This window comes from Eutrigla gurnardus (assembly GCF_963514095.1).
Source record: "Eutrigla gurnardus genome assembly, chromosome: 14".
NCBI classification, from domain to species: domain Eukaryota; kingdom Metazoa; phylum Chordata; class Actinopteri; order Perciformes; family Triglidae; genus Eutrigla; species Eutrigla gurnardus.
The window spans coordinates 27,009,004-27,026,592 of NC_139937.1; the positions used below are offsets into that span (position 1 = coordinate 27,009,004).

Sequence of the window (17,589 nt, forward strand, 5' to 3'; positions counted from 1 at the left end):
GAAAAAGGAGAAAAGAAAGTTAACCTTTAAAGATCCAAAGTATTCAACCAAAAGGGAGAAGGAGATCCCGGCCAAACAGAACAAAAGGGGAAAACGCAGGGCCAGCCACGCTGTGGGCCGTCGCACCCTGTGTTTTCCCGCTAAGAAAAAGAAAGAAATAGGGCAAACCTAAAACAAATACGACAAAACATGACTGCCAGGGATCTCCAACCCAAACTAAAATAATAAACTAAAATAATGAACTTCTGACATAAAGACAGAAGTGGGGGAGAAAACCAGGGTTAACTGACAACCAAACAAACCTTCCCCTTTTCCTGCTGAGCCCAGAGTGAGAACCCGAGGCCTCCCTCCTCCCCCTTTTTATCCCCAGGCTGATTGCAAATAGTCTACCAGCCTGGAGAGCAGGGAGAAGGAGGAGGGAGGGGAAACAGCAGCAAGAAAAGAAACACTACCTGGCCACACATAACACCCTCACCCTAAGATGGTGAATAATGGGGGAAGTATTCACACATCACTAAATCCACGAGACAGGGTGTCGGCCAGGACATTCCTAGTGCCCTTAACATGACGAACAATGATGTTAAAAGACTGCAGAAACAGTGCCCAAAGCATCAATCGCCGATTTGAGTTTTTCATCTGGTGAATGAAAACCAGAGGATTGTGGTCTGTATACACTTCTGTCGGTGCACTAACAGAGCCCACATAAACCTCAAAATGTTTCAGTGCCAACACAAGAGACAGGGCCTCTTTCTCAATGGTGGAATACACCCGTTGGTGATGGTTAAACTTCTTTGAGAAGTAAGAAACCGGGTGCTCCACCCCATCATCCCCCTGCTGGAGTAAGACTGCCCCCGCCCCTGCATCACTTGCATCCACAGACAACTTAAATGGTCGGTCAAATTGTGGAGCAGCAAGCACCGGCGCATGAGTCATCAAAGCTTTAATAGAGTCAAACGCATGCTGGCAAATCTCAGACCAGTGATAACGCCTTTTTGGGCTAAGAAGGTCAGTGAGTGGAGCCGCAACAGCCGAGAAGTTAGTACAAAAACTGCGGTAATACCCTGCCATCCCCAAAAAGCGGCGCAACTCGCGTCTGGAAGAAGGAGCAGGAAATGACAGAATGGCCTCCACTTTGGACTGGATTGGTTTAACCTGTCCACGACCCACAATCTTACCCAAATAGGTGACAGTAGCTTGGCCAAATTCACATTTAGTAAGATTTAGCGTCAAATTGGCAGCTTGAAGTCTATCAAAAACCACACGCAATTGCTCAATGTGTTCTTCCCATGTGCTTGAATACACCACGATGTCATCAAGATAAGCCTCACAACCGGTTACTCCACACAGAACAGTATTGACCAGGCGCTGAAATGTAGCAGGAGCGTTACGCATACCAAAGGGCATCACAGTATACTGCAGGAACGCATCGGGTGTCACAAACGCAGAGATTTCTCTAGCCCGAGGAGTAAGTGGCACTTGCCAGTAACCCTTTAAAAGGTCAAGTTTAGATACAAAATTGGCACTGCCAACATTGTCCACACAATCCTCAACCCGGGGAAGCGGGTAACAATCAGCTTAAGTAACCCCATTGACCTTGCGAAAATCTGTGCAGAACCGATCAGAGCCATCAGACTTGTCCACTAAAAGGCATGGTGAACTCCAAGAGCTACAACTCGGTTCGGCGATACCATTGCCCACCATATAGTCAACCAGTTCTTGTAACCGGCGGCGCTTATCAGGATTCACGCGGTAAGCATGCTGTTTTATCGGGGGGGAATCACCCACATCAATATCATGCTGAAGCACATGTGTACGCGTAGGCACGTCTGAAAACAAAGAGACATGAGATCTAATTAGCTTTAGCACGTCCTCGCGTTTTGACTCATCTAAGTGGAGATAATTCTCATCCAGTTTTGACAACATCTCTGAATTTTTAAGCCGTCCTTGAACGACAGCAGTGGATGGACTATGGATGTCACCTTCATCAAGAGACTGCACATTAGTGGAAACAGTACTGGACAGCGACAGGACACTTTTAACCTTCTCCTCAGGAGGAGGCAAATTGGCACATTCCCTCTCCAAGTATGGCTTCAACATGTTGATATGACACAATCTACTACGCCGTCTGCGATCGGGTGTATTAACAATGTAGTCACGATCATTCATCTTCTCTTTGATCTCATACGGGCCGCTGTAGCGAGCCTGCTGAGCCGAGCCGGGAATAGGCAACAATACCAGCACCTTATCACCTGGATTGAAACTCCTCAGTTGAGCGTCCTTATCAAACCATGTCTTCATCTTCGTCTGTACAGCAGCTATGTTTCCCTTCGCCAACTCACAGGCACGGTGGAGTCTGAAACGAAAGTTACTGACATAGTCACACAAATTTTGCGGTTTTGCATCATTCAACCACTTCTCCCGAAGAAGCCTGAGGGGACCACGCACAGTGTGCGCAAAAACCAGCTCAGCCGGACTAAAGCCTAAAGACTCCTGCACGACCTCACGAGCTGCAAAGAGAAGAAGATGGACACCCTCATCCCAATCTTTGTTGAACTCTAAGCAGTACGTTCGGAGCATGGATTTTAATGTCTGATGGAAACGTTCGATCGCCCCCTGACTCTCCGGATGATACGCGCTAGAGTGGCAATGAGCAATATTAAGTTGTTTTAGTACTTGGGCAAAAATATGCGACATAAAGTTAGACCCTTGATCCGTCTGTAACACCTTTGGCAACCCAAAAGTCGAGAAGAACTTCACCAGGGCCTTTACAACAGCAGGGGCCGTGATGTTGCGCATGGGAATGGCCTCAGGGAACCGTGTAGCGGAGCACATGACTGTAAGAAGAAACTTGTTTCCAGATTTTGTACGGGGAAATAGACCTACACAGTCTACAAGTACCCGCTCAAATGGCTCACCCACTACAGGGATTGGATACAATGGATATGGTGGAATAACCTGATTCGGTTTGCCAACAACCTGACATACATGGCATGTTTTACAGTGTTGACGTACATCCTTTTTCAATCCTGGCCAGAAGAAACAGCGCAGCACCCGATCATACGTTTTATTTACCCCTAAGTGACCTGCCAAAGGATTATCATGGGCCAACAAAACAATTTCATGTCGAAATGCCTGCGGAACAACAATTTGTGTCACAACACTCCAGTCGTCCTGTTTGGATGCCTGAGGCGGTGTCCATTTACGCACCAGCACATCATCTTTGACAAAGTAACCAGCGGACATGTTCTCAATTTTGTCCTCTGACACAACTGTTTCGAAAAGGGAAGAGAGGGACTGGTCACGCTTCTGCTCTACAATCAGCTGGTCCCTCGACATGCTTAATTTGAGGTCTTTCTCAAGAGGAGGGGCGGTCAGAAAAACAGGAGATGGAACAGACTCGACAGGAGGGGAGTCAGAAACTGAATCCCCCGAAGGAGACAGCAAGACAGACGAAGAGATGTCACTATCAACTTCGGTCAAAAAACTGTCAGATAAGTCAATGTCATCATTCTCCCCAGTAGACGAACACTCCTTTCCTCTCTCGGCCATTGCACGCGTCACAGCACACACAGAAAACACCTCTGGATACTCTTTTTGTAGATCAGCTGATTGCTCATGGAGTGGAATGGCTGTCACCTCTGGATTGAGCAGTACCTTACCGCCAGCTAAGTCATTTCCCAATATAAGTGCAACACCATCAATGGGAAACTCAGGACGCACACCCACCACGACACAACCTTTAACTAAGTCACAGTCCAGGTAGATTGAGTGAAGTGGCACCCCCACCCACTGCATTCCAAAACCACGCACCAAAGCGCTAGCATTAACAGATGACTCCTCAGACAGTGGCAGAACCCCCTCCAGAAGAACAGACTGTGAGGCTGCACTGTCCCTCAAGATGGTCACAGGAACCTTTGGACCTACGTCTGTCAAAGAAACAAACCCTTTCATCAAGAAAGGAGAATACACTTGGAGGTCGGGCTTCACTGGAGTCTGCTGTTGAGGAACATGTGACTGTTGGGACTGTGGCTCTGTTTTCAACAAATTAACCACCTTTGGAGTTTTATTTCTCCTTTCAAGTGCAAAGCAGGTTTTTATTGTGTGCCCATGCTTTTTACAGTACGCACAAACTGGTTTATCACCATCTTCCACTCTTGATTTCACATCATGTGAATTCGCCGATACTGGATTTGGAACAAAGGGTTTGGAGAACGCGAACCTGTTTTCTGCAGAGGAATAAGGCTTCTCAAATGTCTCTCTATGTGTGAGGACATATTCATCGGCCAAAACCGCCGCTTTGGACACCTCTGCAACACTCTGCTCATTAATATACGTTGCGATTTTATCAGGTAAGCAATTTTTGAAATCTTCCAAAAGAATCAAATCACGCAGTCCACCGAAATCCTGCACCTTCCTAGACTGGCACCAGCGATCAAATAAGGTCTCCTTCTCCCTGCCGAACTCAACATATGTAACACCGTCTGTCTTTTTAAGTTTGCGGAATCTCTGGCGATATGCTTCAGGCACACATCAACACACACTGTAAAAGCAACGGCCAGATTCCTTTAGGCCATTTCAAGGTGGCGGCAACACGCTCAAAGAGAATGAAATATTTGTCAACATCTCTATCATTAAATGGAGGAACTAAACGAAGGCACCGATTTACCTCAAACTCATCAGAATTAATTGGAGAACGAGCAGACTGTTGTATTTCAAGTTCTTTTATTCTAATTTGTCGTTTGGTTTCTTCTTCCATTTTACGCATCTCCAGATCATTTGAAAGTTCTTTTTCTTTAAGATCTAATCGGCGCATTTCAAGATCTAGTTCTTTGAGACGAAGCATTTCAAATGACTTATCGACAGGAGGTGAAACTGGTTCAGGAGGCAAGACATCAAGTGCTGTTAAAGCAGACCACAACTCAGATTTAAACTCCGGCTTCCGTAACTGCTTAGAAATGCCGACTTTAAAGTGATCGGCCATTTCTACCAACTGCTCTTTTGTGCAGCGATCAAACAAGTCAAGCGTAGGTTGCTTAACAAAGTCAGACAATTTAAAGTCCATCTTAAAAAGGCACAATTTGCTCACAACAATAACACAAAGCAACTGCAGCAAAAATGTGGCGTCCACATGTGAGTATACCGACACTCACAAAATCAGGCTATACTAAGCAAACAGCAACTGAAAAAAAACAAAGTACACTATAGACCAACAATGGGAAATACCAGTTAAAGTGCACTATGATAAGTTGCAGCCTAGGAGCCTAATAACACTCAAAGACACAGGCAATAAAGCAAACAAGAAAGTGTCAAGCACACAACATAAAGCTAGACACAGTTTGCAATGAAGCAAACAAAGGAAGTGTCAAGCACACAACATAAAGCTAGACACAGTTTGCAACACACCAGCCCATTTTTCTGTCCTATAGGGTATTGTCACACTGAACTGGGGTTCAAAATGAAAAAAAACCCCATCAGCAGTGTACAAAAAAAAGTTGGACGAGCCCCCAAATATGTTACGGCCTCATAGACGTTAGTTGACTTAGGCTCGATGAGACCATAGCACATAGAGGGGACACCACAAGAATTAAGTTGCAAAAGTTTATTTATTAAACTTAACGATGACTGGGGAAGAAAAAGGAGAAAAGAAAGTTAACCTTTAAAGATCCAAAGTATTCAACCAAAAGGGAGAAGGAGATCCCGGCCAAACAGAACAAAAGGGGAAAACGCAGGGCCAGCCACGCTGTGGGCCGTCGCACCCTGTGTTTTCCCGCTAAGAAAAAGAAAGAAATAGGGCAAACCTAAAACAAATACGACAAAACATGACTGCCAGGGATCTCCAACCCAAACTAAAATAATAAACTAAAATAATGAACTTCTGACATAAAGACAGAAGTGGGGGAGAAAACCAGGGTTAACTGACAACCAAACAAACCTTCCCCTTTTCCTGCTGAGCCCAGAGTGAGAACCCGAGGCCTCCCTCCTCCCCCTTTTTATCCCCAGGCTGATTGCAAATAGTCTACCAGCCTGGAGAGCAGGGAGAAGGAGGAGGGAGGGGAAACAGCAGCAAGAAAAGAAACACTACCTGGCCACACATAACAGTGGTGAAGGATGTTGGGGGGGCCCCTGCGTGGGCCCCAGTTCCGCGGTGTCCTTCCCCGGTGGTTGAGGAGGTCTAGAAGGTCTCCGGAGGGTCTCTGGTCCCGCCGTGTGCGATGGTTGAGAGCGTTGGGGGGGTCCCAGGAGGGTCTCAGGTCCCGCAGTGTCTCCGTCGATGGGTCGGGAAGGTCTCCGCGCCGGCGCTGGTCCCGCAGTGTCTCTGTTCGGTGGTCTAGGAGGTCTCCGTGAAGAGGCTGGTCCCGCAGTCCTTCTAGTCGGCTGTACCGAAGGTCCCCGCGAAGCCAGAGATGTCGCCGTCTGTGCCTTGAGTGCAGTGATGATCTGGTCCAGAGCGACCATCTCCGGTGCGATGTCAGAGTCCTCATCGGTGGTCTCATGGATCGTCAGATAGGCTGTCAGCATTGTCTTAGCCCGTTGCAGGGTTTCTGGCAGGAGACGGTTGCCCAGGCTGCGCCTGGCCCAGGTGGTCGCCACCTGGAGGGGGACTTGGTACTCAAGGGTGGACAGGTTAACAAACTTAGCGATTTCCGTCTGAATGGTGTTTTGGTAGTGATCACTTAGGATAACTAGTGTGGAGCTTTCCCAACTTTTAGCGTTATCCTCGATTAGTTTAATCGTGTCATCAGTGGGCGCTGATGGCTTAATGCACGTCGCAAGATGCTTTGTAGTGCGGGATATAGTGACGGGAGGGTCCCGTTCTGAGACGTTGTTAAGATGGTGTACCGCTTTAATGATTCTATGGAGGATACGGACTTTAACCGTGAAGTCTGGATCATCAGAGAGTGGTCTATCGGTGCGTGTGTCTGCGCGGGGTGAGTCATGACGTGGATTACGTGTTGGTTTCCGCGTACGGTAGGGTCTCGGATTGTGTTGTGGTCCACGGCGTGGTTCCCGTCTGTAAGAGTTACTGTCATATCGGTTTTGTGGACGGTGTTGATCGCGTCCCTGTCGGTAACTGGGCCTGGTTGTGTCAGAACGATCAGTCCGTCGATACGTTTGGTCGTATGTGTTACGCTCATTACGGTAAGCGGTTGTGTTCTGATACAGGTGCTCGTCACGGGGACGGTTGTTATTAACAGGTCGATGATCGGTTGTTCTATGTGTGTCATACACGTAGGGAGGACGGCGACGGTCCGGGGAGTCTCTCCGGGTTATACGTCGGGGGACATCATCTCGCGTGGCCGTGTCATCGATCCGTACGGTCGGTTGACGTTGCGGGTAACGGTCCCGTTTAATGGGCGCTTCGTGCTTATGTGGTGAACGGTGTCGGTCCGGGGAGTCCCGCCGGGATGTGCGTCGGGGAACGTCGTCACGCTTGACCTCATCGTTGTCACGCACGGGGGGCGCTCGGCTGTGTGTACGTGGCGGGTGGTGTAAATCCCGTGTTCTATCCGCGTCTCGTTCGGGAGATGGACGGCGGAGGCTAGGGAATTCCCGCCTGTACTGGCGTCGGGGAGAAGCTTCCCGTAAGATTATGTCGTTATCACGGACAATATCCGCGTAAGACGGTTGGTTGCGGCGCCGGGAATCATGCCTAGGAGAAGGCTGGCGCTTACGTTGTGTCTGGCGGCCGCGACGGTGTGAAACTACCGTCCAGCCGTCATCTCTATCTCGTTCGAGAATAGTCATAACGGAATAACGATGCAAAACGGTGAAATAACGGTGAATAACGGCGAAATAGCCGTGGATAACGGTGGTATTAGCTAGCTTAGGCCCCGTGGCTAACACGCTACGATAAAACAGCACGTGCACAGCAATAATGGCGAGCGACACTGTGTCTGTAATAGAGCGTACTCACGCGGGCAGAGGATGACAAGTTATATGGTCGACGTTTCGGTTCTATGGCAGAACCTTCTTCAGGAAATAACTTGTCTAATTTATGAAAAGAATGATGGACGAGCTCGTGTAGAATGTCCGGGAATTGTGCAGCTACGGTGCGTAATGGGCAGCACGTTAACTCCGGTGTGAGTGTCTCTGGTGGTCATTGCCGGTAATTCTACCATAAAGGCGGTAGTCCGTCCGCCATTTTGTTTAAAACATGCCATTGACTATGGGTAATGTCGTTTTTCGCAGGAAAACAAAGATGGCGTCGCTCGGAGGACACGGGATCTCCTCACAGGTCCTGGAAGGGAGCTAAAGCGCCAGCAGTTTCCTGGAAGGGAACTAAACATCACATTTTAGGCATTCAACATGGATATCTTGTGTAAATAATAATAATAATACATACTTGTATTTAAATGTTAATTATACTACTATACAGTAAGTAGTTATTTTATATATTAATAATAAAGAAATAATAATAAAAAAATAAATAAAAATGTTGTTATATCCATGTGATGTCTGAGTGTGTGTTTTTTATAAGTTCCAGGTGTCAAAATGGCCCCGTACTTAGGGTTAGGTGTGAGAAGGAGTGGTTAGGGTTAGGAGAAGTGGACAGGGTGAGGTGTCTCACTTCTCCAAGCACCGTGGGTCTGTAGTGGGGTGTGATGGGGTCTAAATAATGTAGGGGGCCTGTAGTTTAGGTTTAGGGGTGGGTTCGAATGACATAAGGGGCCTGTAATTTAGGTTTAGGTGTTAGGGTTAGGGTTAGGGGAAGGAGGGGGTGGTGGACTCGCAGCGGCGGAGTCCGATGCACTGTCCATCGACGGCTGGTCAACCCCGGCACGACCCATCCCTCGTCGCAGTTGGGCAGTGGTCACCTCTCGTTCAGGCCTCCCGGGTGTGTCGTGCCAAGCCTGGCGATCCACTCCTTCTCACACCGGCGTCGTTGTGCCGTGGTCCAGCTCAGGTCGCACTGGACCACCGTGGCTCTCACCGCTTCCCAGCCGTGCAGGATGAAGTGGTGGACCAGGTGGGTGTGCGTGCATTTTCGTCTGAGGACGTTGTAGCGATGCTGAGCGAACCTGGTGAGAAGGGTGTTGGAGGTTTCCCCGACATACTGTAGCTCACAGTTTGTGCACATAATAACATAGACACAGTTTTTGCTCTTAACACACCCATAAAAGAGCGTTTTGTGTATGTCGTTGTTATGTGTGTTTTTTAACCATGTAATATGTTTAAAAAACCGGGCTAACACAGGTGTCCTGGGGGGATTTAACACTTTTACTTTGGCTTTGACTAATTTGTCTTGCAGGTTCCTGTTCCGTCTGTAAGCTGCTATTATTCTGTGATCCTGCAGTAGTTTGCTGTCCCTGGAAAACACAGAAAACGACTCTTTCGTCATGGTAACAAGCTTAACAGTGGAAGGTGAGTAGGTTACAATGAAAGGCAGGGGAGACTCGACTGAAATAGGCTTTTTTGCCATGAAAACCCTCCGGCATTTCCGGAGAAATGTCCTGGAGTACCCTCTGGTGGTCAACACCGAGAATAGCACCTTGGTGGCTTGTTCAAAGTCCGTGTCAAGTGTGCATATTCTTTTAAATCTCAGTAATTGAGATTTAACCAGACCCTGAAAGGTGTGTTTGGGGTGAAAGCTGGTTTTGTGGAGGAGGGCGTGAGTGTCTGTCTCCTTGAAGAAGACTTTGATCTCCAGGCGGTGAGTGTCCTTGAAGTCCGTGTGCTTGAAGGTGGTGGTGTCGAGGAAATCGACAGATTGCTGGTCCACTGTGGATTTCAAAGTTATTGAGGGGTTATGTGTGTTCAATGTCTGTATAAACATTTGAAAGTCCTCGCTCGAATGAGTCCAGACGCCCCAGATATCATCAAGATATCGAAAGTACTGTGCGGGCTTCTTAACACAAGCGGCCAGGGCCGAAGCCTCCCACTGGGCCATGAAGATGTTGGCATATGCAGGTGCAAACTTTTTCCCCATGGCTGTGCCTTTAATCTGCAGAAAGTAGTTATCGTCAAATTGGAAATCATTCCTCTTAAGATTAATTTCCAACAGCTGAAGCAGCTCCTTATCCGGCCTCTTTTTATCGGGATACTTAGCAAAGATGTTTTTGATAGCTAATATGCCCTCATCAATGTCAATATTGGTGTAGAGGCTGTCAACATCCATAGTGAAGAGGATAGATTGCTCTGGGATGTGGAGCTGCTTCACCTTGTGGACAAAATCGTAGGTGTCCTTGATGTAGCTAGGGTGTCTAGTGGAGAGAGGAGTCAGGAAGTGATCTAGGTACTCAGCTGTGTAATAAGTTTCACTGTCGCAATCGGACACTATTGGTCTCCCTGGTGGGATTACATGTGGAATACTCCATTTAGTGGGATCCTTGTGGATCTTGGGGAGCATATAGAACAATCTGGCCCTCGGAACAGAGTTGCCCAGTAAATACTTCTTTTGTTTGAAGTTAATAAACTTTTTATCAACGAGTGATTGGATAATCTTAGCCACCAGGGGGATTGTATCCCGGAAAATGGGTTTAGGAAGCTTAGTGTAGTAAGTGCTATCGTTAAGCTGCCTATAGCCCTCCCACAAGTATTGAGACCGGTCCATAATGGTGATCGCACTGCCCTTATCTGCCGGTTTGATAACAATATGCTTGTTATGACAAAGACGTTTGAGAGCCTCCACTTCTGCAGGGAGGAGATTAGGTTTAACCGGAATAACCTTAAAATCAAACTGTACAATGTCTGCCTTAATAAGTGCATTGACGGCTGGGTGGGTCTTTCCAGGAGGAGGAATCCAGGTGGATGCAGGCGTGAAGGGCGGCGGTTCCGAGTCCGGCTTGTCCTGGAAATACACAGCGAGTTTCAACTTCCTATGGTAAGTTTGTAGATCAAATCGAGACTGTTCTCTGACATGCTTGTGACAACCCTCTGTAGGGATGAAGGAGAGGCCCCTGTTCAGTAAAGAGAATTCAGCCTCAGACAGTTTAAAGTTCTTAGCTAACACAATGACAGTTTTATTGTTCATAATGTTCGTGTTGCTAGAATCAGTCCTATTCCCCTCCTGATTAGACAGGCTTGTGGGGAAGTCTAGTTTAGGTACTTGATCCAGTGCTCGGAGACATTAACTGCCGTGGAGCGAGTCCAGTGAATCATGTCCCTTTCGGTATTAAAGTCTTGCTGGGGCAGAGCCTCAATGAACCCACAGTTGGTGGAGATGTGTTGGTTGAGGTGGGTCAGGAGGGTCTGTTCCTTGTGTGGGAGTGCTCTAGAAAAGTTCACCTCCGGGATCAGGATCTCAGCGTGAGGAAACCTGGTCTTGGCAGTCTTAAGGAGTTTCTGCAGTTCCTTAACAGCTGTTTCGCCGTTCAGCTGGCCCTTGTTGTTGAGGCCGAAGGAGAGGACCATCTTGTCGACTGTCACGGTGTTTGTGGCAGTGGCGATGATGGCCTCTGCATGCTTGCGTCTGGTGACGTTGGAGTCGCCTATGACGATACACTTCTTCACGATGTGTAGAGACCAGTGTTGAAGCTTCTTGGTGGTGCTGCAGTGCCTGGTAGGCTTGCGTGCTCTGCTTTCAAGAGGGGAGAGACGAGGCAACTTGGTTTGCACAAGAGTCTTTTTTCTCCCTATAGGGGACAAGTTCACCCCGGTCATCGGCAATAGTTTCTGGATGAGCTTGGGTGGAGGAGGAGGAGGCGGAGGGGTGGACCGAGAGTCAGAGGAAGTGTCCAGGAGGTCCGCTACACACACGTCCGCGTAGTCAGGGTCCATAGCCTCCATCTCTGAAGGGTCCTCCCGCTTAGTCTCCATGGCCGGCTGCACAATGTGTGAGTCCAAGGTCGTTTCCTCTCCCAGTTCCGATTCCAGTACCTCAATGATGTCCAGGTCCGGTCCCAGCACGCAGATGTTGGATGGAGAGGGGGCCCCAGGGGTCCGAGGAGGTCCGGGGGGGCCTCCGGTGTCCAAAGATGCGGTCAATCGGCTTGGGGTGGGTCCCCGGCGAATCCGTGGAGCAGGGGTCGGTGTCAGGGGGATGGTGATGTTCTCCTCTTCCCCTTCTGGGGCGGCAAACCAGCCAGTGTTGGGCCCTGTAGGGGGGGGTGTCCTTTTCCGGGGCGGCCCCCAGTGGCATAGGGGTAACCGCGTCGGCCTGGATGATGTTTGTGACAACAGTGGGTGGATTATGCACCTGTGGTGTTGTCAGGAGTGCCCCCGGGTGTGAGGGCGTGGTCCTGGGTGAGGCAGGATGCTGGGAGGGGCTCCGTTGGAGTCCCGGTCCCGCTGTGTCCTCGTGTGGTGGTTGTGGGGGTCTCGGAGGTCTCTGGAGGATCTCAGGTCCCGCCGTACGAGATGGTCGAGGACGTTGAGGGAGTCCCCGGACGGTCTCAGGTCCCGCAGAGTCGCTGCCGGTAGGTTGAGAAGGTCTCTGCGTTGTCACTGGTCCCGCAGTACTCTTAGCCGATGGTTGTGGAGGTCTCTGGGAGGTAACAGGTCCCGCAGTCCTTCTAGTAGGCTGTGTAGAGGATCCCCGCGAGGTCACCGGTGGCACAGACCGTGCTCTGAGGGACGTGATGATGTGGTCGATGGCGGTTCTATCTGGAACGATGTCAGAGTCCTCGTCGGTGGTCTCGTGGATCGTCAGGAACGCTGCCAGCATAGTCTCAGCCCTTTGCAGGGTTTCAGGTAGGAGGCGGTTGCCCAAGCTGCGTCTGGCCCAGATGGTCGCCACCTGGAGGGGGTCCTGGTACTCAAGAGTAGAGAGAGACACAAACTGCGCAATTTCCGTTTCTAGCGCGCTTTGGTAGTGTTCGCGTAGGATAGTTAAAGTGGAACTTTCCCAGTTTTTAGCGTTATCCTGTATGCGTTTAGTGGTCTCATCAGTAGGTGCTGATGGTTTAATACACGTAATAAGGTTTTTTGTCGTGCGGGATATAGTGACGGGGGCATCCCGTTCAGAGACGTTCTTAAGGTGGTGTACGGCTTTAATAATCCTATGAAGGATACGGACCTTAACCGTGAAGTCCGGGTCTGTGGAAAGAGGTCTATCCGCGCTGGTGTCTGCGCGTGATGGGGCCTGATGTGGATTACGTTGTGGTTTCCGCTTGAAACGTGATCTAGCTTTACGTTGCGGTCCCCGGCGTGGTTCCCGTCTGTTGAGGTTTCCCTCCTCTCGATGTTGTGGACGGTATTGGTCACGCCCCTGTGGGTTATTAGGTCTAACTGTATCATAACGATATTGTCGTTGATGAATAAAGTCACGTGTGTTGCGTTCATTACGGTACATAGTTGTGTTACGATCCGGATAATCATCCCGGGGGCGTTTCCTATGAACGGGCCGGTGTTGGGTCGTGTTATGTGTGTCATACACGTAGGAAGGACGGTGGCGGTCTGGGGAGTCCCTACGGGTCATCCGTGGGGGGACATCTACGCGCGTAGCCACGTCATCGATCCGTACGGTCGGGTGTTGTTGACGTTGCGAGTAACGGTTCCGGTTAACGGGTACAGCCTGCTTATGTGGCGAACGATGTCGGTCAGGGGATTCCCGCCGGGATGTGCGTCGGGGGACGTCGTCACGCTGGACTTCGTCGTAGTCACGTAAGACGGGCGTACGGCCTTGTACACGTGGCGGGTAATGTACGTCCCGTGTTCTATCCGCGTCTCGTACAGGAGAAGAACGGCGGAGACTGGGGAATTCCCGCCTATACTGGCGTCGGGGAGAAGCTTCCCGTACAGTTACGTCATTATCACGGACAATATCCGCGTAGGACGGTTGATAACGGTGTCGAGAGTCATGCCTGGGAGAAGGCTGACGTTCGCGGTGTGGCTGGCGGCCACGACGGCGTTCAACTACTGTCCAACCTTCATCTCTGTCTCGTTCGAGAATAGTCATAATGGCGGAGCAGTGAATAAACGATGAATAACGATGAATTAGCGGTGAAATAGCAATGAATTAGCAACAGATAGCGTAGCATAAATTAGCTTTAAGCCCCGTGGCTAACACGCTAATAAAACAGCACGTGTAAGGCCCTAATGGCGAGCGACACTGTGTCTGCAATAGAGCGTACTCACGCGGGCGGAGAATGACAAGTTATGTGGTCGACGTTTCGGTTCTGTGGCAGAACCTTCTTCAGGAAATAACTTGTCAATATTAGAGAAAGGAATGATGAAAGAGCTCATGTAGAAAGTCCGGTAATTGTGCAGCTTCGGTGCGTGGTGAGTAGTACATCCATTCAGGTTGTGTGTCTCTCGCGGTCGATGCAGGTAAGTACACCTTTAAGGCGGTAACTAGGCCGCCATTTTGACCGGAGCGCGCCATTAATTATGGGTAATGTTGTCTTTCACAGGAAATCAAGATGGCGGAGCTCCGCGGATCCAGAGTCTCCCCGCAGGTCCCGACAGGGAGCTAAAGTGCCAGCGGTTTCCTGGAAGAGAGCTAAACAGCACGTTTAGGCATACAGCATGGATATAATATATATATATATATATATATATATATATATATATATATATATATGTGTGTGAGAGAATAATAATAATAATACATGCATGTATTTATTTATTAATTATTCTACTGTAAATAGTTGTTTTATATATGTATGAATAAATAAATAGTTGTTATATCCATGTGTTATCCTGGTGTGTGTTTTTGTAAGAATACCCACATGCAATGGATGGCGGTGTGTGGTTAGGTTCAGGGATGATGAGCTACTCATACTAATGTAATGAGGATCACTGTGGTCGTCGTAATGAGGACGTTCATTATCGGCGGACCGGTAGTCAATCGTTTTGTGCGTGTCATGCACGTAAGGAGAACGGCGGCGGTCCGGGGAGTCTCGCCGGAATGTGCGTCGGGGGACGTCATCGCGCGTGGCCGCGCCGTTGTCACGTACGGTGGATGTCCAAGTCTGAGGATGTGGCGGGTTATAATCGTCCCGTGTTATGTCCGAGTCTCGTTGGGGAGAAGGACGGCGGAGGCCAGGGAATTCCCGCCTGAACTGGCGTCGGGGAGAAGCTTCCCTTAACATTATGTCGTAATCACGGACAATATCCGCATAAAACGGTTGGTGGCGGCGCCGGGAATCATGCCTAGGAGAAGGCTGGCGCTCACGTTGTGTCTGGCGGCTGCGACGGTGCTTAACTACTGTCCAGCCGTCATCTCTGTCTCGTTCGAGAATAGTCATAGTGGAATAACAGTGCACAAACGGTGAAATAACGATGAATGAACGATGAAATAGCCGTAGATAACAATGCCGTTAGCTGGCTTAGGCCCCGTGGCTAACACGCTACAATAAAACAGCACGTGCACAGCAACAATGGCGAGCGACACTGCGTCTGCAATAGAGCGTACTCACGCGGGCAGAAAATGAAAAGTTACATGGTCTAAACGGTGAAATAGCCGTAGATAACGATGCCGTTAGCTGGCTTAGGCCGAGTCCGATGCACTGTCCATCTGCAGCTCTTCCTCCCGAGCACGACCCATCCCACGTCGCAGTGCAGGCAGTGGTCACCTCTCATCCAGTTCTCCTCGGGTAGAGTGTTTTGGGTTAATGCAAACATCATGTTAAACAGTTCCTGACATATAAACAGTTTTGTGTCTTAACATTGACATGACAGTCTGTTTAATAAAAAAAGTTATTATTATGTGTGTTCTTTGCAAACATGTCTGATGTCTAGGAGGGGAAATTAAAAGATTAAAACAAAACCAAAACGTCGGTTTATGCACTCCTCTTTAATTTTTTGGGTTTATGGGGGAGTCTGCTTTCAATTTAAATTAAAATTTGAAAGGGCATGTATCTTCCTGGCAGTGTTGGTGGGTCTGCGTGTACTGTTGATACAGGGAAAGGGATCAGGCCCTTTTGGAGTGTTCACGTCCCATACCATCTTTGGAACCAAGGGGGTTGTCTTGACTCTGGCCTTACGTAATCGTCTCTGAGTGGAAGGAGGAGGAGAGGGGGAGGGAGACTGGAGTTCCGCTTCGGGAATGTCAACGTAGTCGGAGTCCAGTATATCAAACTCTGAGTTCTCCTCAACTGTTTCCTTCTTAACCGGTGTAATGGTGTACGAGTCTGTGGTCATATCCCCTCCATCTGGGGTAGCAAACCAGTCTGTATTGGGCCCCGTGGGGGGGATTTTCACTTTCGAGGCGGCCCCTTGTGGTGTCGGGGTAGCCGCGTCGAGCTGAACAATGTCTGTGACGACGTGGGGTGGGTCTTGCACCTGTAGCGTCGTCTGCAGCGTCCCCGAGCGTGGGGGTGTGGCCATCGGTGGAGTGGAGGACCGCAGAGGAGGTCCCTGTGTGTTCTCCAGTCCCGCAGTGTCTATGTTGGGCAGCTGAACTTTCGAGGCGGCCCCTTGTGGTGTCGGGGTAGCCGCGTCGAGCTGAACAATGTCTGTGACGACGTGGGGTGGGTCGTGCACCTGTAGCGTCGCCTGCAGCGTCCCCGGGCGTGGGGGTGTGGCCATCGGTGGAATGGAGAACCGCAGAGGAGGTCCCTGTGTGTTCTCCAGTCCCGCAGTGTCTCTGTTGGGCGGCTGAGAAGGTCGAGAAGATCTCTGGAAGATCTCAGGTCCCGTAGTGTCTCTGTTGGGCGGTTGAGAACGTCGGGGAGGTCTCTGGGAGGTTTCTGGTCCCGCAGTGTCTCTGCTGGGTGGCTGAGAAGGTCTCTGCGATGTTGCTGGTCCCGTAGTATCTCTGTTAGGTGGTTGAGAAGGTCTCTGCGAAGTATCCGGTCCCGCAGTGTCTGTGTTGGGCTGTTGGGGTCTGTGTAGGGTCCCCGGTCCTGCCGTCCCCGGTCCTGCCGTCCTCCTGGCAGGTGGTGGAGGAGGTCCCCGTGCGGTCCCAGGTCCCACCGTCTGGGCCATGATCGCCGTGATGAGCTGGTCGGCGTCAGTCCTCTCTGATGTGGTGTCGGAGTCCTCGTCGGTCTCCTGGGTCGACAGAAGCGCTGCCAGCAATGTCTCAGTCCGTTGCAGGGTTTCCGGTAGGAGACGGCGGCCCAAGCTGCGTCTGGCCCAGACCGTCGCCACCTGGAGAGGGTCCTGGTACTCAAGGTTAGGCAAGTTGACTAGCTGTGTGATTACAGTTTTCAGCGCCTCTGTGTAGTGGTTACGTAGGATAACTAACGTGATGTATTCCCAATGTTTAGCGTTATCCCCAATTAGTTGTGCCGTATCATAGCTGGGTGCTAATGGTTTAATAACCGTTGCGAGATTTTTTGTCATACGAGTTATCGTGACGGGAGGGTCCCGTTCCGAAACGTTTTTGAGGTGATGTACAGTTTTAATAATTCTGTAGAAAATGCGGACTTTAGCCGTAAAGTCCGGATCATCTGAGAGTGGTCTGTTGGTTCGCGCGTCTTCGCGGGATGTGTTTTGGCGTGGATTCCGTTGTGGTTTCCGTGCATAATAGGATTTAGGGTTATGTTGTGGTCCGTGACGTGGTTCCGGTCTGTGGACGCGGTAAGTTTGGTTGCGTGTATTACGTACATTACGGTACACGGTTGTGTTGTCGTCGTAATGAGGACGTTTGTTATCCGCGGACCGGTAGTCGGTCGTTTTGCGCGTGTCATACATGTAATGAGGATCACTGTGGTCGTCGTAATGAGGACGTTCATTATCGGCGGACCGGTAGTCAATCGTTTT

The 17,589-nt window shown here is 49.7% G+C and overlaps 1 protein-coding gene across 1 annotated transcript in view; it reads right to left on the bottom strand.

The window, feature by feature from the left end:
- The window catches only part of apoc1 (apolipoprotein C-I), a 123,500-nt gene extending 109,313 nt beyond the window's left edge, over window positions 1–14,187 (bottom strand). The window contains exon 1 of the mRNA XM_084027280.1: window positions 14,182–14,187. The gene's annotated coding sequence lies outside the window, so the exon portion shown is untranslated. The remainder of the gene's footprint in view (window positions 1–14,181) is intronic.
- Between the last annotated feature and the right edge of the window lie 3,402 nt (window positions 14,188–17,589).